The sequence below is a fragment of the Choristoneura fumiferana genome, chromosome 4, assembly GCF_025370935.1.
Source record: "Choristoneura fumiferana chromosome 4, NRCan_CFum_1, whole genome shotgun sequence".
In the NCBI taxonomy this organism is placed as follows: Eukaryota; Metazoa; Arthropoda; class Insecta; order Lepidoptera; family Tortricidae; genus Choristoneura; species Choristoneura fumiferana.
Genome location: NC_133475.1, coordinates 15343960 through 15368698, shown reverse-complemented (window position 1 = coordinate 15368698; position 24739 = coordinate 15343960). Strand labels below are relative to the sequence as shown.

Below are 24739 nucleotides of genomic sequence, written 5' to 3'. Positions count from 1 at the left end.
GGTCAAGAAATTTTGAGCAGTATACAACACCGTAGTTGATAAATATGTTTTTTTTTTCTGTGATTAGCTTAGTTTTATACAGTATAAATAATTTTTTAATACGCCTTTAAAAATACGTCTCGCCTCTAAATCCTAGACATAAGTGTTAAAGAATCACCTACATTATTGTTTTCACCGAAAATATTGCAAGGAAACCAGGAAAACACCGCTCACCTTCACACACATTAAATATTCAAGACTGTATTCATTGATAACGTGCTGGTTTCTCATTGTTTCTCTTTATCATCATCACTCATGACAAGGTCACTGTGACGTTCCCCGATTAATCTGTTATTTTACACTTCACAAGGTTAGTTCGGAGCACAGATATAGATATCCATATCTGTGGTTCGGAAGGAAAGCTTATGGTTATGGCGTTAGGTTATTCATTTCATATCGACCTATAACACTAATGGTGATTTTCCACCGGCTTGGCGAGACGAGAATTGAAATTTGTATGCATTCTCGAGCGCCCGCCGCGAGCCGCCGCGGGCGCTGCCGTACCAATTTCAATTCTCGTCTCGCCTCGTCTCGTCTCGCCTCGCCGGTGGAAAACCACCTTAATACCTGTCTCTCTGTAACCTCTGCACAAAGATGGTCCGTCGCTCCGTTTCGACGTGAAAGACGGGCAAACATAGAAACACACGCATTTATAATATTAAGTAATGGATCTAACCCTTCAAAATTATGTGCTACAGACGAAATAGGCCGTGAAAATATACACATTTTTGCACCCCGGAGGATTGTAGGTTCAAACCCAGCCTAGCACCTCTGCGTTTTTCCAACTTCAAGTTTTCGGCTTGACAGATTTGGATGAAATTTGGTATTTAAATAATATCTGGAATAAAGCATAGGCTACTTTTTAACCTGAGAACCTTACCCTGAGATTTGACGGCTCATTTGATGTTGGTTGGAACTTAGTGCAACTTACACATAGGAATCAATTACTTCTCGGTTGTACGGTATTATATAATTCACATGAAATACTATAACGATTGCATTCTTTAACCAGACTATAACCACACTAAAAATGATATTGTTGTACTACACTTCACTGAAAGCACAGTTTTTTGTGATGTATGTACCTCTAGACATGTAGCTTACTTTAATACCTGCTTGTCTCTGATACGTCCCTGATATTTAAAGTGACAGATATTTGTGAAGTTGTCTCTATCTATTTTGTCTGAATAAATAGAGACGGCATCACAGCGATCGCATACAATTTCAAGGACTTATTAGAGAAACAGGTCCTAAAGTAAACTAGTTACTTCATAAAAATCTATGCTTAGAGAGTCATAAAAGATTCCTTTATCAATATAAAGTAGTTTTTAAATTGTTAATTTTTTTGCCAAAAATGAGAACTGGTATACTGGTAAAGCGATTATTTGGTCCCAAGAAATGAAGTGGTAGAGTCAACGAATATTAGCAGACATCATACTTAGATACAAATAACTTTTGCAGGGCAAGGAGCGGTATTATCAATTATGATAATTAATATCATGCTGTTCTAATCTTTGACTTAGTTCACGAAATATAATATCAAAATTATGACCCCTTCAAATATTTTGTGGTAGATACTGGAAACTTCTTAAAGACCTTGGCCCTTTTTGCGACTATTTTTCCTTAATTTACAATGATGGCATAATGAGATGTAATGGAAAATTTGAAGTGTGTCTATCATTTTAAGTTGATAATAAAGCTAGGAAGTGACTATTAAAGACAACGACATGATCAAAAAATGTAAAATGTTGCGACATTTGATATGACATGTAAACTACATGAAGTTTTGTGTGTAGACGGTAAAATGATGGTAATATAGTAAGCATCAAGAAAACCATTCACCCATAAATGGCTCATGGGAATGTGTTTAAGGAAATGATAGAAAACGTAAATAAAGAACAATACACGAGTGTGGTTTAGGACGAAATATTTTTTTTAAATAACTTGTGCTTTTAGAATGACCCAAGGGAAATGAGAAAGTGTCATCCTATCGAGTCGTAGTCGAGGAAACAAAATCGCTTACCAGAGTGGGAACTTTTCGTAATCAAATAAAGTGTTGAATCAAACTAACCTAACCTTCATAAATATTCAAGAATTATCTTAAAACACATTATTTACTTAAGTAGCTCTTGGTTCTAAATTTTACCGAAGCAGGTGTCGTCAGTCTCTTAGACTACTTAGACTATTAGGCTATATACATCAAGCTAGGCGCGGTTGGTTTAATCCGGAAGCTAGGCGTGTAATAGTTCAGTTTATTTAAAGCGAGGGAGCGAAGGGGAATTGATATTATCTCCCTCTGGCATTGATCATGAAATCTGTACTAAGGATGTGAATAATTTACATGATAATACATGTAGCGGAAAGCGAAATGGTGAACTGCCATACCAAAGGAGTTGGTACCTACTTCTCCTTTTCTCGTCAGCCTTTTTATTTCTTGATATCCTCGTAAGTTCTGATTTTTTTCTCACAGATATTGTGTTTTTGGCTCACTTAGACTGAACCTAGATAGAATTCCCAGTTATGTGATTTTGCAAATTATTTCAACATCATTTGAAATTAGTCATTAAAAAATCTGTACTCCAGATATTACATTCGGCAGTTTTGTTGAATTGTTTATACCTTGACAAAATGACAAGTTCACATGCTAGGTGGAACTTTATCACAGGGAGCCTTTTTTTATAAATGCGGCAAATGCTGTCTGTGACAGGGTTCTACTGAGTGTGATGCACAAGCTTGTCAAGGTAATAATAGCCGTTTTTACGGATTCGGAGGATTAATTTAACACTTTGCTCTCGCTCTCTTGAATACTCAAAGGATACACACACATACAACAATTTGTTGCTGATCCGCGTCGCCAGAGTCGCTGTCAATTTACCTATAATATAGGCAATTGAGATTAAATTCCATTATACTCGAAATTTATCATGAGCTTTACATAATAAGCCCTGATGTATCTCTCCATTTTCTTGTGTTTAACTATAAAAGGTGCCACTACAAAGTACGAAGCCTTCAACTTTCTCCTTATATTTACTATTTGATTTTGTACGGGCCATTTCGTTTGGCGCTCGCAGATTTCTATGCATATGCGTTTTCACCAAAGTAACTTATGTTTCTTTGGTGTTTATTGCTGGTAAAGTTTAATGCTCGTCAACCAAGGGCGAATAAATTATAGGTAAAAAAAAATAAAAAAAAGGCTCAAAGGCTCAATTTCCATATCAATTATATTCGCTACTTCATGCAAGAGGGTCTTTACTTAATGTATTTACCTATAGCAATGTACCTTAACTTGATTTTAGAGATATATACCTTTGAGCAATATATTTTAAACAAATTAGCGATTTCGAGAAATTAGGTAGCTATCTAAACTACGTACCTATGTACGTAGTAATAGTAATTCAATCCAATGCACTCTCCTACTAGGGTTTTGAGGTCTTCAGTGAAATAGTCTTGTATTAATTTCCCCATTTTTAGGGTTCCGAAGCCAAAATGGCAAAAACGGAACCCTTATAGTTTCGCCATGTCTGTCTGTCTGTCTGTCCGTCCGTCCGCGGCTCTGTTCAAGATTATCAATGCTAGAAAGCTGTCATTTTGCACGGATATATATGTAAACTATGCCAACAAAATGGTACAATAAAAAACGAAAATAAAATTTTTTTTAGGTTACCTTCCATAGACGTAAAGTGGAGGTGATTTTTTTTCTCATCCAACCTTATAGTGAAGTTCAGAATGGGTCGACTTAAATTAGTCCGTTTTAAACAAAGACAAAGGTTTGCGCGTTTACCACAAAGTCTGCGTTTGTCGCATCACCTCTTTTCGAAAGCACTTCCCTAGCTACACAGCCAGTATCGGAATCTTGGTTCGACATCTCGAGTGAAGTCCAGTTCCGCGGCCTAGAGGGTAAGGCTAAATTAGCCTCAGAAGCTCGGCGTGCTCAACAGAGAGACAGTATTTCACTTCGGCCACCGCCTCCAGCTTTATAAGGCGCAGGTTCGCCACATATGGATACTGCTCTCATCTGTAGGCAGGGGCTCCCAGTACCAGCTTCTCCCTCTGGTACGCATACGGAGAGCGACTCGAATAGTCGGCTGCCAACGCGTTTCGATCGACTTGACTCTTTGGCGCTGCGTAGAGATGTAGCTTCACTGTGCATCCTCTATCGCATGTACAACGGGGAGTGCTCCGAGGAGTTATTCGGGTTGATCCCTGCCGCATCCTTTCGCCACCGACCTACGCGACAACACTTCCATCCTCACCATTTAGATGGTTGGCGGTCCTCTACTGTGCGTTTTTCCAGAATTTCCTGCCTCGCACAGCAAAACTCTGGAATGAGCTATCGCCTGCGGTATTTCCGGACCGCTATGACCTTCAAGTTTTCAAAAAAGAGCGTACTCCTACCTTAAAGGCCGGCAACGCACTTGTGACTCTTCTGGTGTTGCAGGTGTCCATGGCGACGGTAATTGCTTACCATCAGGCGATCCGTCTGCTCGTTTGCCCCCTATACCAAAAAAAAAAAAAGTGTGTGGTATTGTTGGATAGGTCTTTTAAAACCATTAGGGGTTTGCTAAAACGATTTTTAGATTCATTGATTTTTTGCGAAATATTCAACTTTAAAGTGCAAATTTTCATTAAAATCGAGCGTCCCCCCCCCCCTCTAAAGTCTAAACATTTGAAAAAATTCAGGATGGTAGTAAGTATATCAAACTTTCAAGGAAAACTACAACGGCTAAGTTTGCTTTAGAATTATTAGTAGTTTTACTCTTAAACAGTAGCCTAAGGTATAAAATATACCTAAACTTGAAAGATTCCGTGTAAAATACGAAATCCTTAGGAAAATATTACTTAATTTTTTCGTAATGGCTACGGAACCCTATTTTGGGCGTGTCCGACACGCTCTTGGCCGGTTTTATTTTGTGTCTCCTGTCATGCTTGTTGATGCATAAATATTTAACGAATCTATTAAAATTAAGGCACACGTTATAGGTCTTCAATAAACCAAATTATTTGAGTCAATAAAAATACTGTCGAAACACCTACACAGAGTTGTTTAAACAATTTAATGTGCGCGACTAACACTCGGAATCCTATAAAAATATCAGCTATACAAAACCATGACATTGCTCGTAAAACTATTATTACAGTGACATGTACGACATGCACTCATTAGTGATAACTCTAAAACGAAATACAACTTTGTCAAGGCCGCATTGAGCGTGACGAGGCGATGCATGATACCTGCGCGAGCGCAGTGATTCTGATTCACCACCAATCATTTGTTTTTGGCCTAAGTACAATGGGAAAAAAATCATTAATTCATTAAAGTATACGTCAGTACTGGCAGGAGCATGCTACTCGTAGAAAAAGAAGAAAATGACAGTAATAAAATTTTCTGAACCGCAGCGTAGTTTGATCATTGCCTTTTTGACATTGAACTGAAAAGAGCAGGAAGTGAACTTTTTAGATTAGACAGAAAGATTGAGTTTAATTTTAATAAACAGTATAAGTGTATAGGTAACTTATTCCTATGATAATAATATTCGTGTCATACTAATGAGTAATTCTTTTTTATCATGCATTATTATCGTTAAGTGTGCCTAAAGCGCTTCAAACAATGATACACAAAAGAAAGATGACCATTATACTCCTAAGTTAGTCATACTTGGAGTATTAGTAAAGCAATCATTCTGAATGTTGCTTCATTTCATTTCGTTTCAAAGATTTCGTGATGATGGTTTAAAATGAACACTTTCGAAGAATTTTCCTCCCCATGCTTGCCTCAACGACATAATTCGTCGAGCTTTTGCCAGCATCAACGTACCGTCTACGTTAGAGTCGGCTAGACTAGCTCGTGACGATGGCAAGAAACTTGACGGAATGACGCTCTTTCCATGGTAAATGGGACAGCCGCTTTTATGGGACGCTTATGTATAGACTCGTGGACACACTGGCACCGTCCCACCTCGCTACGACATCATTGAAGGCGTTTGCGGCGGCAACAGCCATAACAGCAAAACGCCGCAAATATGCTGTATAGTTTGCGGCTTTTGCTATTGAAACTTTTTTTTTAATTTGTGGAGACTCGCACGCGAAGGGCCTTAATCGCGGGCAGCAACTACTAAAGATTAGAGCGAGAGCATAAAACGAGCCATTTTACCCGAGGCGTTCAAACAGCCACCCGAGCCGGTACGGCGAGGGTGGATAGACACGTCGAGGGGAAAATGGTTTTAATGCTCGAGTTTTACACTCTGCTTTTGTTCACTTACTAGATACCTTTTATTTTTCATGCATTGCTATATAATTATAAATTTTTAGTTGTATTGATTTATTTTAATTGATTTGATTGATTTTTGGTTTTACATATAGGTAATAAAAATTATAAAAAAAATATATAGAACCTTTATGCACTAGAGCAGCGCCTAGATCCAGCATAAATATCAACTTTACGAGCATGACAAGTGAAAAAGTATTTGTAGCCAATATAAACTTACCGTTATCGTTATCCGTGACATCTGTTGTCAGCTGGACGACAACTGACACTTCATACGTGTCGACCTCCAGCGTGCTACTGCACGTATCCCCTACAACTAGGAACTATGTGTCATCACAACTCACACTTCACAGGGCGAGGTCACGATCGCCGATCACGGGTCACTATGGTCACAGGTCACTATGCTCACGGTCACTATCACTGTTTGTATACCTTCGTTGGAGTAAGTATTAACACTCTAGTTAGCTTATTAGACGTCCGATTCGATGGTAATCGGTGAGACTTTTTTTCACACCGGGTTTGCGATATTTCAATCTGTTGATGGTGCTATCCTCTCGAATTGGTTGGTTGTTCGTAGATGGTTTTCATGGATTTAACTCAATCTTGAATCATCAGGCTGTAGATTGAATGAATAATTAAAGGTTAATGGGAAGCTCTTTGATGGTTTAATGAGACGTTTTATGGCGGCCTTGGACTGGATTTTTACGTTGCAAAAAGATAATGTGATAAGAATTAAAAAAAATGTAGTACAATAATCTTATTGTTGTAGTTATAAGGAGAGTGACGAAATTTACATACTGCTGCGGTTTATCTTATTTATCTGCAATCATTGTAAAAGTTGAGTAAACTTAACATTTTTTATTTGTAGGTTTTATGTTTGATAAGGAATACGTGAGTACAAGGCGTGTGGTATTTATTAAAATTTAAAAACAGTTAAGCTTATGAGAAAATTGACGATTTCTTTTTCAGACGCATGTAATTCGAAAACCGTATAAATCGATTCCAATGTTTTACAGAAATTTTATACGATAACACATAAAGCAAAATGTTAAACGAGACTTGAAATGAATTGTAGATACATTAGCAGAAAATATTTTGACGCTTAGACTACGGTTTTTTTTATTTTATTCGACTGGATGGCAAACGAGCAAGTGGGTCTCCTGGTGGTAAGAGATCACCACCGCCCATAAACATCTGCAACACCAGGGGCATTGCAGACGCGTTTATAACGCTAGAAAAATCCTAGACGGTCGTGAGTAATAAAATTTTGTTCAAGTATAAAAAAGTAAAGTAGAACTGAACATTGACAACAATAACAAAATAGTTGAACCGATAGTGGTTAATTCAGCGTGACAGCGTCCCCGTAGCGTATCGCGAGCGCGACAAGCACGTGACTGTCGGAAAACTTGCGCGCGCGGCCATAGACTATCTTTCGAAAAAACTAAAATAACTCAAGCACAAAACAAACCAGAGTCTCACTAGACAACTGCCAACTTATTCCACTTATTTTACTAAAATATTCTCACCGACAACCTCACTCTATAGAAAAAAAACACATTTTACGTGACAACGTAATTGAACTGTTATTTCCGCTAATCTTTACTCGTTTTGTATTATTTACGTGTAGCCGGGCAAGTTCTTTACATCTATGATCTCCATAACAATGATGGTGAACGATAACTGCAGATAAATAAGCGGCTTCCGGGCAGGACATATGAATATTCATGAGTACCGCCACTGAAGGTTCAGGATTATTTAACTAAGTATCTTTCGACTCACGTCAACGGTAAGTGATTTCGCGAAGCAATGTCAAGTGCAGGATCGTAGTCGGATGGTACGATAAGGGTTTTGTTTGTCACACTCCGCCCTACCGCATCAAGATAAGTGCATCCCGTTCGAACAATGCGACGTAAAAAGGTTAAGAACACTCGATAAGGCACAAAACGTATACGATGCGTACCTGGGTACGCGCACGTGCGGATTGCACGGTGTTCGCCGCGCGAATGCCGTCTGGCGGCTCTTCTCTATTGTTTACGGCGATAATTACGTTTCCACAACCGTAGAGGAAAACTGTCCACAACCCTATCCAGTCACGAAGCTGTTGAGCGACTTGGAACACGAACTTTCCGGGGAGTAATTTATTTTACTTGCACCGCTGATGACTATCTTATTATTTTTATAAGCAACAAATACTGGATTAGTCGACTTCGATGTTTTTTTTTGTGAAGGCGTATAAATTCGAAATGACGACTGTAAAACTTCAAGTAAGTAAATATTCATAGTACATCAAAGCTAATAATGATTAAATAACACTATTTTTGCAGGGGCTGTTGACTGTTGAATTAATTAAATGAAAGATGTAGAATCAAATTATAGAATATATATTAGATAAATTAAGTGATCGCTAACTTTCTTAGAAGATAATTAAATTAAAAATGCAACGGTATGACAAGCAATTTTGACAACCAAATCAATTTGTTAATCATTAAATTTAATAGAAACAATAATTCAAATACAATAAGCCCTGTTCTAGTTTAAGACAATGTTTTTAACACTGTTACAGATTCGATTAAATCGGCAATCATTAAAATTAAATAACATCCTTGTGTCTTTCTACATATAGACGGGCACGGACGGTTTTGGATGACAATCCCTGCCTTAATTTTATGTTATAAAACTTATGAATAAAACAAAACGTGGAGATCTCCATCGCATCCGTTAAACAGGTTATTCGAAAATCAACCACCTGCTCCATCAATAAAATGGCCCGCGCGTTATTTTTAGTCAGGCAGCATTTTGATAATATAATGTCGCTTAAAATGTAATTCGAAAATATCAAAAACTTGTGCCAGCGAAATCGCCTGCAGAGTACACAATAAATTAAATTAAATAACTGAAATCATCATTACACATTATAAACATTTACACATTATTAATATTCGATGTCTATAATAAAAAAAAAAATTTTTGCCGGGATAATGGGGACTTTTGAACCGGGCACGATGCAGGAAGGGGATTTTTAGGTAAGTTTTTTTTTTAAATTTCGTATTCCTTTTGACTGTATTATAAGTATTTTGGTAATTTAATGACAGTGTTTAGTTTAATTATTATTTTGTTTTATTCTTTGATTTAATTTTGTTTAATTTTATGATTTAATATATTTTGATTTCATTTTAATTTTGTATTTTTTATTTAATTTTTATAATTTGTAAGAATGTAATTTGAATAAGGATCATGAATGATAAAAAAAAATACTAAATTATGATCTTATCTCTAATCTCTATTATTGTAATTACAATTGATAAACTATAAACATAAAATTTCAATATTTAGGATATTTAAATCTAATTATAACCTAACCAACAAAAAATTGGAAAACCCCCGACTTTGTCACTTCAAAGTTCAATATCTCAAGAACGGCTGAACGGATTTTGATAAAACATGGCTAAGAACCATCGCTAAAAAATTTGTTTTCAATTAAAAAAAACCGCGTTCAAATCGGTCCACCGATTTAAGAGCTACGGTGCCACAGACAGACACACAGACAAACACACATAGCGGTCAAACTTATAACACCCCTCTTTTTGCATCGGGGGTTAAACACAAAACAACTTTAGCTATGATAATGCTTGTCCAAAATAATAATGTCCTTTTACAACTACTTATAGAAAACCCATAATATATATGTCTGTACGTGTGCATCAGTTCAAAAACAACAACTTCTCCGAACAAACTTAAGTGTTTTTGCACAGACTCCTAAAATAGATCAACTTATTTATTAACGCATATTTAGCACAATAAATTAAGTGCTCGTGTTTTTTTTTTTCGTAATGTATGAGCAATATGAGATGTTCTTGAATAATTAACATAGTATATTGGACTTTTTGTCCACCATTATTTATGTTATTCATTAATCAAATACCAGTTTTTATGGCGATCACGTCTCGTTTGATTTAATGTAGTATTCGATGACGTACTTGTAAATGTAACGAAAATCAAAGCTTAAAACGTGAAAAAGAGTAGCCGGTTGTCTTTAAAACCGCTGCACCCGACCGACAGGGTTATTATAATAAGATCAACATAGTTATTATGATCATGCGAATTCGTGACTGAGGGTTTAAAGAGAAATTGCCGGACTGCAATTTAAAAAGGGTCGGCCATTAGAATTGAGATGATTTAAATGGAATCATTAATTTTCAAACTTAGAGGCCTTAGAGTATTAAACACAAATCACTGGTGTACTCAAAATATACCTACCTTTTTGTTTTTCCTTTTTGTACAATAAAGAGTATTAACAAACAAACAATATACTCAGCGTCAGAAAATTTGGCCCACTCTTCATACAAAATTACCTGTTAGGAACTGCATACATTTGAGGGCCAGTTTTTTTGCCGCTCACTATGTAAATAATGTCATTGTAATGACTTTAGGGCCTTTGGTCAGCCGACATAAAGTGTTTTATAAAGGCCCTTTCTTCCCGGTTGGTCGACACCTCTGGGGATCCAAAAGCTGGTACTTATTTATCCCAGCGGATCGCACTTGCGGTCCAAAGGGGTAATGCGGCCAGCATCATGGGAACTCTGCCACAGGCAGATCTTTTGGACCGGGTGTTCTTTTTATAATTTTTATTTTTATAGTAACATAACATATATATAGATATATTTACATAGTTAAGGTTTCTTAGATAAGTTTTCTTTGTCTTCTTTTTAATTATTAATTTCATGTTACTATTAACTGAATAAATGTATCCCTGTTATAAACAAGAAATTGTAATGATATTTTGTAAAGTTGAACTGGTAATAACAGTTCAATTGGAAGTTACCACGCTGCAAAATATGTGAACTGTGTGTTTATTCTATAAAAGATTTTTTAAACTTGAAGCCCAAAAACGGGTAATCTTAGTTTTAACTTTTAGATTAAGTGATCGCTTATATGTATTTTGCTTCATAAGTTTCACAGCTGAACAAAATCAAGTGGTTTTTATTGTTTGCATGCGTACCCAAGCCGAATTTGGCGCACAGTGAATAACATGTATTATATGTATTTTCTGCCTTAACAGTTTGTAGTTGTACCCTATTTTACAACTGTTTTGCAAGCCACTATCTTAACAGATTAATAGAAGCCATTACAAAAATTTTATTTGCATAGTTAGATACTTACCATTTTCTGCAAAAAATCTTAACAGTTAATAAAATTTTAAATAGTTAGATACCTACCTACTTAAAAAAGTTACAACTGTTTTGTTTCTCAATTTTACGCAATAAAGTCTTCAGATTTATATACAAATCTAATCTACTTAATTTGTACCTTAATTTGAAATCTGTCTAGTTCCGTTTTTCACAGCTTATTTTTTATTTCTATTCCATTGCGCTGTGGTCAAGGTCGTTCTGAAGTAATTGAAAATACTAATAACAAAATATGTCATGAGATATCACTGCGTTTCATTAGTTTATGTTAAGCTACCTACTTAATTTATCATAAATAAATACCGACCCATTGTCAAGAGCTGCGTGCGTGCCTAATACAATAAGTAAGTCGAAAAAATGAACTGGTTAAAAAAAGAACACAACGGAAAAAGTATTGTACATTATACTTAAGTATTTAAAATTTCTGCCATACACAAATTAAGTCTTCCTCACTCTTGAAATTTTCTACGTAATAAAGTTAAAACATATTCTTATAGATAAAATGGCCAAATGCTACGACGCGCGACGTAGAGGAAACTAGTAACTACTAACTTGGAATGCTCTACGCTAAGCGGGAATATGCTACGGAAGAAGGATATAGCGCTGCTACGCGTGATGTTTTAAAACCGCTACGAGTAAATGCTCTGTGTTTTTTATAAGATATGCATGGTTTAGTATATTTAAACTAAGTGACACCATATCCAGATGCAATTCAATGTCAAAGTTTCTTTTATTCTACTTTTTGACGAGTGCTGAGAAACAAAAGCTGAATGGCTGGTTTACATCATTCCAGTTAATTGTGCTAGCAGAACGCTGCTACAATGTAACGATATTGCAAGCCCACGATGCTAATGAGTTACAAGTGATCGATCGTGCGCCAATAATGTAAACAGAGCCGAAAGTTTGTTACACATGTTCTATGTCAATGTGATTAAAAAGCGTCACACGATTTTATTTTCGTACGGTCTTTATTCACCACAAAATTTAAATTCCAAATAAGCTTTCATTAGGCCGTTTGCACAGTCTAGAGCTAGAGTGGATAGTTCCAAATACCTTGAAAATACTGTCGGTTCACCAGATAAGTCGGAGTTAAAGCACAGAATAAGTAAAGTACAGAAGCCTCACTGCCGTACAAAAGTGACGTTTAGGCATAAACGTTAACTCTGATTGCGCCAATCCGCCTAATATAAGTTTGCAAAAGAAGAACAATGCATTTGTAAACTTATTAGAATTTGTTTTTATTCAAATCACTAAAACGTACTATTAAGTTTTCGTACAATTTACGTTTCTCAAAGAACTTATTTACTGTATAAAACCGATTAAAATGCAATCACTGTTGTGAACTATCTTCATAAATATCCTTTATACTTAAAAAAATAGATAATAACGCAATTAAGTATGTCATTTTGAGTCATACAGTTGTGATTGGTATAATAATTAGGTTGAAATTCGTAGAATGGAAACATCCAGTTTTTATTATAAGTAACCTCGTAGGTAAATGAAATGTTATTTTAAACGGTCCTATTTATTCCAAATGAGTAAGTTTTGTGCCATTTTTAAAACCACATTAGATGGGCATATTTAAAAGTATTATGCCACCTTAGCGTATTTTTTTTACGGCGATGGGCCTACTTCAAGGCTACAGCTGCAAAAAAGTAATAAAATGCCTCTTATGACTTTTTTCATCGAAACAGGATTAAACATGATAAAAACAAGTATAATTTTGCGTGGTATAATTTTCAAGGTTTTTGGACAAGAACTACAAAATCCTTACATTTGAGGCCTTGGCGTTAGAAAAACAAAGCTGAAGGAGGAAAGTATCGGTTTTTTCTTAGATGCCGCTACATATCTCAAAAACTAAACAATTTTTGCTAAACTTAAAATTAGTTATTTTGAGAGGTAAAACAGCTCTATCAACTGTAGACTGTAGATCGATTATCGCCTGTTCCTGGGTATCCTGTAAACTCATTTATTTATTACTCATTTCATTAAATAAACACGTATGTGTTACGCTAATGTTTGTATGTGTACAATCGTATAAGCACAATAAATATATAAGTTAGGTAATCCATCCACATTTGTTATATAAATGGTAGTTATAAATGGTTAGCGTTAAGGTATTTTATTTGAATTGATTCACTATAAATGTTGCTACCATCCCTTAACATAGGAACTCCTAGCACAGGACAGGATAGAAAGCCTTCCAGTGATCGAATTAACTTGAAATTTGTTAGACATTGTTGTGTAAGTAGGTTAGATGACAATATAAGTATACAGTCAAGTGCAACGATATCGACACGGCCAAATTGACTGTATAGGTAGTTAATAAAAAGCCAGCAAAAGAGTTTGTATTAAATTTAACTTTTTAACATAGTAAATTTATTTTTCTGTGTCTATTCGAAAAGTGTCAACGACCGAGGAGGACTGAATACATAACAATTCATTTGTGTATACCTGTAAATACACGTGCATATTTGGTTCTCAAGAGGACCAGTTATTTATCTGATACACAGACACGGTCTTTGCGACGGTCCGGTGCGCCGCCTAACTGCCTTTATCCTGTCATATAAAATGCAACGTGATTATTTTACGTGACTAAGCACTGTCACGTCATTGAGGAATTATTATATCACGTCACCTGTTAAAATGTCGATCGTGGATCCAGCGCTACGCTTAATGACAGGTATAACTTGATCCATTCATTCGAAGGCACTATAATAATTAAGTCAGAGATATCATTAAACTTTAAGCACCCAAAAAATTCTGATTGTTTTAGTAATTTAAATAGAGTAGGTATAATTTTATTTAGATCCAGTAAAATAGTTAAAAGTGTGGAAAAATAAATAAACACTTTGCCGTTTACTGTCACAGTAACATGACTCTGAGTATTGCTCAAATATTAGCTGAAATGTTTACCCTTAACTAGGTGGAAAGACAGATCAGCAAATCAGCACTTTAAACTTATAGCATCTGTATTTAATGATATTGACCCGGATAACTCACGTCTTAAATCGAGTTTAGCTCGACATGTTTCGTGCTAATCCGTAGCCCTTCTTCTTAGGAGCAACGCGACTCGACGGCTGCTGCAACACGCGCGTGCGCGTCAATATAATTTAATATGAGTGAGAGCGAGTCTCACGGTAGTTTCATGTTCAAAATTAAAACATCTTCAGGGAATAAATATTGTAGTATCATAAACATGGCGTCCTTCGTAAGTTCACATAATATATCTAAATAGTTGGTTAAAGAAAATAAATCTAAGTACCTTATCACGAATTATTGAGAGAACTTTATCGTATCTGTGAGAACACGTCTTCCTACTTCCTTGAATAATACTATGTATATGTATTACATTGCATAGGTATGATGAAATAATGTATATCTTTACTGTAAGCTATTACGAAGAGTCTAGGGTAAAATGATAACAGTCAATTTGACGCCATTAAGAAATAATTGATTTTTAATATTCAAAGGTCAAAATACCGTAAAGTAATTACGATGTAAAGGCAATTTTCGGGAATTTCCTTTAGGGAATTTAAGAGGTAATGGATTTTTTACCAATTTCTACAATATTGCAAATAAGTAGGTTAGGTACATAACTAAGGTATGAATTTGAATTATATTGTAGTTAAGATTGGTTTTGGAGTCTTTTTTTATTTCAACTCCAAATTTTGTTACTTTTACGGTCATCCCGTGAAACCATATCGAAAATACAAACTGAAACATGGATGCACAGAAAAACCAGAAAAGGAGACCAGCGCTGGGAATCGAAACCAGGTCCTCAGCATTCCGTGCTGCGTGCTGTACCCCTTCACTACCACTGGACAGGAGTACAGACACAAATTTCTCCTAGCATAATGCACCACATATCTCAGCTTGTTTGTTGCTTATTTAGTCACATCTCTTGTCCGGGTGAGCGGTTAGTTCCGAAGGAGTGTTGACGTTTCTCGATGAGGGCTAAAACATAGATGTCGCTAGTGTCGCTGCTTAAGTGACTAAATAAGAAACAAACAAGCTGAAATATGTGGTGCATAGGAGAAATTTGTGTCTCTACTCCTGTCCAGTGGTGGTGTAGGGGTACAGCACGCAGCACGGATTGCTGAGGACCTGGGTTTGATTCCCAGCGCTGGTCTCTTTCTCTGGTTTTTCTGTCATCCATGTTTCAGTTTGTAATTTCGATATGATATTGTAATGTTATTTTTCAAAGGGTTTTTCTCGTCATTATACCTACTCGTATTCTAGCAAATTGCGAATCGGAAAAAATGATTAGTAAAACATTCTCGATAGATTTGAGGTCTAAAGTAGCATTCAAAAATATTTTGTTTTGCAAATTATTCTGAATTACATTGGGTACCATTTGCAAAATAACTTTACTAATTCCTGAAATTTTGGAAGCTTGAGTAATACGTGTATAATACCTATTTACATTATTTTCAACAACAATGATAGTCGCGTTTATTTATCTGGCATACTGGGCTACATCAGTTTGTTATGAAGTGTTTTTTGTTATGAAGATTAAAGTTATCTATCTCTCAGTTTAATCAGATATTTCATATACTTTTGCTGGGCTCTTGGGTTTCACCACGAAGTATCTTGAAGCGAGTTTCGTTCCGCCCCGAGACGATCCGCGTACCTAAGCTCCAAATTTTCACTACCAGATTATTGTACTGTTACCGAACTTGCACAATACAACCAGAATGTTAATGTCGCTCGCGACTTATCGCTTTTCTTCATTTTCCTGAAGATTCAAGTGAGAAACAAAATGAAAACCGACCTTTTGTTTCAAGTTTTAGCAAACCAGTTTTAGTTTAAGTGTACCTACATAAATATACCACATTCCAACTTAATCAGATTCTAGGAAGAGGTCGAAAAATGGTTTGCAAATTTCGAAACCACTATTTACAAAAAAAACTTACATACGAACGTTACAAGTTAAACAAAAGCTTGAAAAAAGACAAACAGAATAAATGTCAACGTACAAAAATTTATTATCATGGGATTTTGCAACGAGTAGATAATAAATCTGACAATAAGGTCCTTAACTCAGTAATAATCTTGTGTATACAGCTTACCAAATCACGTTTCACTACGTATAAATACGTAGTGACAGTCATTACCTGTAAAAAAGAAAGACATTAGAAAATGAATGGAAAATATTGTTTACCTTATAAACGTGACGAAGAGGTAATCAAGCGTGTACTTATAATAAAAAGGTATTATACTTTGTTGTTTAAGGTATGAGAATATTGTGTAAACAAATCAAACCACGTGTTTCCGTACATTCCGTGAGCCAATGAAACAAATTTTCAACGCTGTTTCGCGTTTTTTTTTTGTTTTCCAATGTGCAAGTATTTTGGATGGAAAACAATTTTTTGAATTTTCATCCTCTGCCATCGGTGGCTGATTGGCGTCAGTCCTTTGCCGCGCACCTTGGCTCATAACAAAGGCGGCAGTTTACTTTTATAAAAAAAAACTCTTGCCGGGCCGGACATAATATTGGTGTGGTTGTGCTCAGTTTTGTGAAATATATATTAATCGTGATTATGGACATAGTAAATAATTTTGTGTGTAGGTAAATAATAGCGGACTTTGCGCGCCTTAAAACTAGCTCTTGAAGTGGCGGTGCGGACTACTGGCGGCTTTACGGACTTTAGCGAGCGTCATACATCGAAGTTGGCTTCATTAAGGTATGTTGTTCATGAATTGTTAAAAATATGTGCAATAACAGTCAGTTTTATATTCTTCGGAAATTCACTGTTTTTCTCTTTTTTTTCATAAGCGCTTGGTTGTTTTATGCGATAAACGCTGCGTTATAGTTTAGACTTTTAGGTATTTAAAAGAATGTAAACAAACGGGAGCTGTCAAAAATGACAGATCCAGAGGTTGTGAACCTTTATGACGAGAATAAAAATCGAAAATGTAGCTAGTAAGTACCTATTGTATGTTAAAATAGTTTATTGCACTTCAAGTATTTTGATATATTTTTGCCGGTAAATTTGTAATTGTCATTTTATGCGTCCTTGGGGTGAGAGTGAGAGCCTGGTGATATGTAATACAGGTACCCACCTAGTTCAGACTCCAGTCTCTCGCAAAGGATTCTTCATGTTTGAAACTTGCGTAGACAAACTTTTGTGAAAATGTATCTAATGTGGTCCTTTGTGAGTTGATAAATAAATACATTTTTATTTTATTTATTTTAATATTACTGGAAGTTTGTTGACTTTACCTTGCAAGATTTGACTAAAGACAGACAGACAGACAACGGGACAGGTGAAACTAAATAAAAGCTTGTAATAAAGATAAAATTAATAAAAAAATATAATAAAAAAATACCGACAATACGTTTATCTGTAATGTAAATGTAAACAAAGCTAAATGTACACTGCGCAAATAAACGTTTTATGATTAGTATACACGGTCAAACGATACAATCAGGACTTTCTGATATGGAGCACAATATTGACTTTGCGAATTACCATCACCTCTGTGATGCGAATTCGTGAGGCATGATCGTTTCATTTGACACTTGTTAAATTTTATGACACTTCGATGTCACTTTGTAGCACTCAGCCGACAAACAATGTATTAAAAAAGTAAACAATACTTTAAGTAAATAACAATGGCATGTTGTGGAAAATTTATTCCTTTTTTTCTACTCCTGTACTTTTATTTGACAATTAATGGTCTACACGAATACAATGATATACATACTTAATAAGTCCGGGAAAAGTCTATGACTCAGGCTCATAAAAGCACACTTATGGATGCTTTTGAATTGCTTTGAAATTGATATAATAATTAATAATACAGTTCAATGACCTTGCTTTGACGGTAATCTTCCTCCTAACCTCTATTTTGAATGAATACAGTTTTACCAACATTTCATCGAAATTATTTCACAATATTTTTTATTCAGTTACTAATCAATAATCGTTCAAAAATAAAATTTAGTATCCAAATTATGTAAACAAAGAATATTATATTTTACTACTTAGCTACCTATACTTAGCCCTAAATTGAGCATTTTCCTGTCATAAAAGTACTAAAAGTGATCACGTCACTGGCAAGTTAGAGTAAATAAAAAAAACTTACCACAAACTAAATAATTATGTCAAATTTCAGTCCCGGAATTGGCGGGAAACGTAATTCGGTTTATTCATACTGTGTTGAATGTGTCAGATGTGTGTAGAAATGGAAGGCTTTAGCCTGGTGATGATGATTTAAAAGTAGTCGTAGAAAAAGTATTGTAAGTATACAACGTTGCATAACTTGGTCTTAAAACGCTCGTGGCGTCTTTCATAGCGATATTCGCCCGAGCCAACTCGCGCTTTAAGACCTCACTTAGGTATACAACAGTTGCATAAAATACTATAAAAATCTTATTCATCAATGGTTTTAGGTAATAAATGATTAATCTGTCACTTTGACATTTGCTTTTTTTTTTCAGACTAATCAAGTATTTTGGTATAATGGCAACTGTATTCTGCCCGCGTCCCTGTCTATGGTTGTTTTGGCTGCATGTCGACGTAACAATTTCAAGATAGTTAAATAAAATAACAGAAGAAACAAAGAAATCTGGTGGCCTAGAAACCTCTGTTAAGTAACAAAGACTATCTTCTACACTATAATTAAGATTTATATAATAGTTCTATATCTAATATATATATAGGAATATATACTATGACAAAAATATTCAATGGAATTTCTAGTAATAATTTTAAGTCTATAATAATTTGTAGTATAACCAATCTAATAACCTAACAAACAAAAAGATGGAAAACCCCCGACATTGTCACTTCAAAGTTCAATACCTCAAAAACGGCTGAACCGATTTTGATAAAACATATTTAAAAACCATCGCTAGAAACCTACTTTCAAATAAAAAAACGCATTCAAATCGGTTCACCCATTTAAGAGCTACACGGTGCCACAGACAGACACCACCCCATCCTAATCCTGCCGTGAAGCAGCAGTGCTTGCACTGTTGTGTTTCGGCGTGGAGAGTAAGACAGCCGGATTACTGGCACTTGAGGTATCCCATCTTAGGCCTCTAGGTTGGCAACGCATCTGCAATCCCCCTGGTGTTGCAGGTGTCTATGGGCGGTGGTGATCTCTTACCATCAGGAGACCCACTTGCTCGTTTGCCATCCAGTCGAGTAAAAAAAAAGACAAACACACATAGCGGTCAAACTTATAACAACCCTCTTTTTGCGTCGGGGGTTAAAACTAATTCACACTGCATACATATTACTTAAAAGCGCAGAGCTCTACTAAATTTGCATATTTTAAATATTGCTTGCGCAGGCAAGGAGTCATGTCATACACACGGTCAGTTATGCCTGCACAAATTAACTGTGCAGGCATAACCATCGGTTATAACCTAGCGTGTGCGGCCGGCTTTACATAAATCTACAAATTTGTACGAATCTATTTCAACTTTTTTATTAATAATATTAGTTTTGGGCCACCCTATGTATTTATTTAAAACATGAACGTCGTATATTATGCAATTTACTAGCAGTCACCAAATCGCAGCATAAAAGTAAATAAACGTCACTGGCATGATTAAAATACGTTGTTTGACCAATTGCGAAACCACTATACATCAAATAACCAATACATAACTATTACACCTGCATCCAACGGTTTAAGAATGACAAAGAACCTTGCGGCAAACTTTGGTACTAATTTTATTCGTACAAACTACGGTTACTATATGAACAAGTGGCGCCACTTTCAACTGAATAAAATAAGTCTGTTTGGGGATTTTCTACCGGAAGTTGAAGTGTCATGGCGCGTGCGCAAGGCAGGGCGGTATGCGGCCGTGGACCAATCCATGGTGATTTTTGATTATGGAGATTATGAGAAACAATTAAAATGACAAAAGGTTAAGGGTTACCTAGTTTTTTCGTGACAATTTACTTTTGATATTGGCACTAGGATTAACCTACGGCTTTGCTCGCGTGACTTTCAATCTGTCATTTTAATTGAAATAAGTACCTAAGTTTTTCCTACGAGAATTCACAAACATTACATCCCGTTTTTCGTTTTTGTTGAAGAGTTTCGCGCAACAATTCATGTCTTATCAGATCCATGGGTTGAAATATCAGGATTTTACATGCGCAATCTCTATTTCGAAAAAAAATCGGAACAAAAAGCAGCGTGTATTAGATTTAGACAAAAATCTAGGATAAGTATACTTACCAATTCTAGGTCTACAAATCAAACTGTCAAGATTTTATCTTCAGTTAAAAGCTGAACTACATTGAAAAACGCCGAATGAAGCAATAATAACACATACAATCATTGATAGTTTTCCGTCTCAGGATATAAACTGAATGTAACGAGATTGACCTAGGATAATGTTAGGAAGTGGACGATTGTGTGTCATTTTCCTCTTGACTGATAGAAGTTGTGCACGAGAAGCTAAAGTGGCTGGATGTGGCCAGGATAGGTACCCAAAAATAAAGTATTTTGATCTCTTTTCGACACAGTTAAATAGCGTAGTAAACGAGGTTTAAATAAATATGTAGTGACCCATAATGATCGGTCTAAATTTATTTAAGTGAAAGGAGGATGTATCCGTGTCAGAACGTTTACTAAATTAACCATTCTTCAGATTTTATTTTCTGCTGAATAGCTTGTTGATTAGTCTGAAAAATTAACCCAACTTGTCGTATAGGATGGTACACTCCAAAAATTTAAATTAAATGAAAAGCAAAATGCTTGGATTCAGTAAGTACATTTGTGTACATTGGCTATCACTTTGGTGATGTTTCGACGTGAAACGTAAATAGATATAAAATCGATTGGCTCATAATTAGGTGAAGAAAATAATGAAATTAATACAATACTTAGTAGCGTAATGTTTTGCCGGATATGTATTGTATTATATAATTCTATATTCGACAAAAACATACTAAATAAACAAATAACAAGATAAATGTATAATAGTCATGCCTAATCTTATGATTTAAATTCGGGTTTGGTTCCGCGTACCTTGATTTTAGAGAACTCGATATTTCGGCACAGTTGCATCGTCGAGTCGTCTCGTGATCATGGCGCATGCAACTGTGCCAAAATATCGAGATTCTCTAAAATCAAGGTACGCGGAAAAAACCCGAATTTAAATCATAAATTAGTAATGACCGCGATAGTCTTCTGAAACATTATATTCATGTCTGTTATCAGCACGTACGATGTTAAATCAAGATCATTTGCCATAACTATTGCAAAGAAAAATGATACTAAACATGGTTAACAAAGCGTAGTTGACTTAGACATGATATCAACTGCCTCTTCTAACAGCTGAATATCTTCGGTAACCTTTCGAACGTTCGAGTCCCGCGTCGTCGGCCGCGCCCAAGGCGACCAGGCGGACAAGACGAATATAAAGTCAGCTGTTACTTGTACTACAGTCTTACACGTATACGACTCTACGAAAAATTTCAGCAAATGATCGGGTTAGTTTGACCGAATTACTTTCGTCGGAGTTTTGATTCAAAATGTAATCATGTCTTAGACGCGGTATTCTATAATTTTATTCAACGGTTTCACCGCATTTGTTAGATAACCAGAATAGACAAGGTTCCTATAAAAATATTTTAATTGAAAGTCACATTTGTCACTTATTGTTTGATTGACAAAAAATGCATGTCCAATATTGTTCAATTATAAACCTAATGAATTATATATATTTTTATCTGAGATAGTACCCTGTTATAAATGCTGGAGGAGTGTACATCAAACTATCCGAACCATCTGCAAAAATATTCGGATTACCTAATATTAAAACACCTTGTATACATCTGAATAAAAAATGTCTTAAAATTAATACAGAGGCTTTAGCTCAAAATAGTAATAAAAATATACATATACACCGTTAATCCATTATAATTCTTGTTATGTTTCTGCACTCAACATTATTGGTACTTGGCTGACACCAAAGGCGTGGTGGAACTATGAGTACTCGAATAGAAATTTAATGTGGAGTGAGTTGTTAGTGAGGTAGCGTTGATATTGTTTTAAATTCCTACCGGAATATCGAGATTAAACGTTGCAGTTGGATGTTAAAAGTTAATATAACTAAGCCGATTAAATGTCTTTTGTAAAATTACATAAAACACGATTAAAAAGACAACTAGTACCTGTTTCAGTGATATAAAAAAAAAAACCGTTTGCTTATATTTGAATTAAGAAATTCCTTTTGCGTCAAATCTACAGGATTAGATTACAGTTGTTATAGGTTTCTAACTTTCTAAGAATTCCAATTATTGTCCATCAAACGATATTACAATGAAATGTCCTTGCTCTTATCCTTTAAGGACAATCAGTTTCAGAAAATTACAATAATAATAGTAAATTGCAACTGACCTAATTATAAAGATAAATCAGAATCGATTCAATTTCTTTTTTGTATAAATAAGACACTTATTAACCTTGTTTTGTTCATTTCATATAGCTACACTTTGTTCTAAATAAAATCGGATATTATGAAAAACATTTTGCACTTATAAATAAATATTATAAGTCACTACATTCTTGACACTGGTCGTGGTCATCCATTGAGGTTGGTAGCAAACCTTTAAGACACTAAAGTAAAATGCGAGCACAATCGATTGAAATGACGTAACTATAACAAACCTAGCACATCAATGAATTTTTCACGCATTTTATGAACCCTGGCGATGAGTAGTTTTCTTTTGGCTTTCACACAGTGGTTTCAGAGTCAGGAGTTCGTATACGAGATGAAGAACGCTGTTATTCACACACCTATGGTAGGTTATAAATGAGTCCGTCCTATTTGAATTTCAAATACGGAACAATAAAATTATCAACTTGAAACGTAATTTTAAAAAAAGAAGCATTTTTTTTGCATATACAAAATAGGAAAACTTCCTCTGGTAGGAAATAAGTATCACTATGCATGGACACTCATAATGCTAGAGGATTGTAGAAGTTTAAAGTATACAAAAAAAATATCAAAATCAGTTACCGTTTAGGTGACGAAAACCGTCAACGCCGTTTGCATAAAGTCGAAGCTACACAATACTCTTGTCAACGAATATCGCTTTTTCCCAGTTTACAATTCTAACATCTACATAAACTAAAATGATTACTTACGTGACGTTATGTCAGTTCAAAGTAAGTATTATTATTCACAGGTAATAAAATCGTAATGAGCAAGATAAAGTGCTAAGTTATCTTCATACAAATTAACTTCTCATTAGCATTTTACTTTCTTTTACCACTTTGTTACTTACCAATTAAGAAATTATTTTTAGATTTCACAAACGCAGTCAGTAAATATGATGTTGCATAATAACTACAGTTAGAAAAATGTGCATAAGAAACGAATTTTAAGTATTTTTTACTTACTGTGGTAAATAAAAATAAAGTACGAGTATAGTGTGCAAAAACAGAATGTCTAATCTAAAAATTGATTTCGGCATAGAAAACCGATGAAAAAGAAAAACTTGACTAGTAACCATGGTTAAAGTCGCGGGTTCAGCGTGGATGCAAGCCGCTTCCAACCGAGGCAACTGTAGGTCTATGGGGGAGACCTATGTTCAGCAGTGGACGTCCTACGGCTGATATTTTATGATAATAGTATCCATGGTACAAACTAGGATTACTTCGGGGCTGGTCACTCGGAAAAATTAACCTAGATTTAGTCGTTTAAACTAAGTTTAACAATAAATTGTGATTTATAGTTAGGTCCGTTGCCTAGTAGGGAATCAGTACCTGTCAAGCTGACCTGATTTGGCAGACACTCCGATGACTTCTACAGGAAGTAAGACAACGTGTCAAGCGAATGTCAAAGACTCAAAACGAACGCGGATGAATGTCAATATTGTAATTATACGCATTCACAAAGACACACAGATACAACAAAATTGAAAATACAATAAACAGCAAAAACAAATAAAACAAAAATACAAAAATGAAAACATACACCATTTTGTGTGTTTGCGTTGAAAATAGAAGGATAGTAAGTTGGACCATGGTAGGAACTGCAAGAACTTGACGTGCAATGGTACCATTTGCAAGGGAAATGAGCGGTCGTGCTCAGTGTACAGCCGGCTATGGGGTAGGTCAGACATGCGTGGCTAACTGAATTATAATGTGGACTTTCCTTGTTAGGACTCTTCCCGACTACACTTTGTAGTAGGAGATGACGTAGATTTTGCTTGACGTACATTAATTCACTGTCAAAGACTTATGAATGTTGAAAAATTTTATGATTAGC

The 24739-nt window shown here is 35.3% G+C and overlaps 1 protein-coding gene across 5 annotated transcripts in view; it reads right to left on the bottom strand.

Moving 5' to 3' along the window:
- LOC141427563 (uncharacterized) overlaps window positions 1-24739 on the bottom strand; it is a 271369-nt gene that overhangs the window by 168721 nt on the left and 77909 nt on the right. Inside the window, exons 1-2 of one of the 5 annotated variants that reach the window (XM_074087136.1) lie at window positions 8084-8316; window positions 6525-6920 (exon numbers count right to left, since the gene is read on the bottom strand). The exons of 2 other annotated variants lie outside the window; for them this stretch is intronic. The gene's annotated coding sequence lies outside the window, so the exon portion shown is untranslated. Of the gene's footprint in view, window positions 1-6524; window positions 6921-8083; window positions 8317-24739 lie in introns of those variants that run through there. 2 more of the 5 variants (XM_074087137.1, XM_074087138.1) reach the window with 2 other exon arrangements.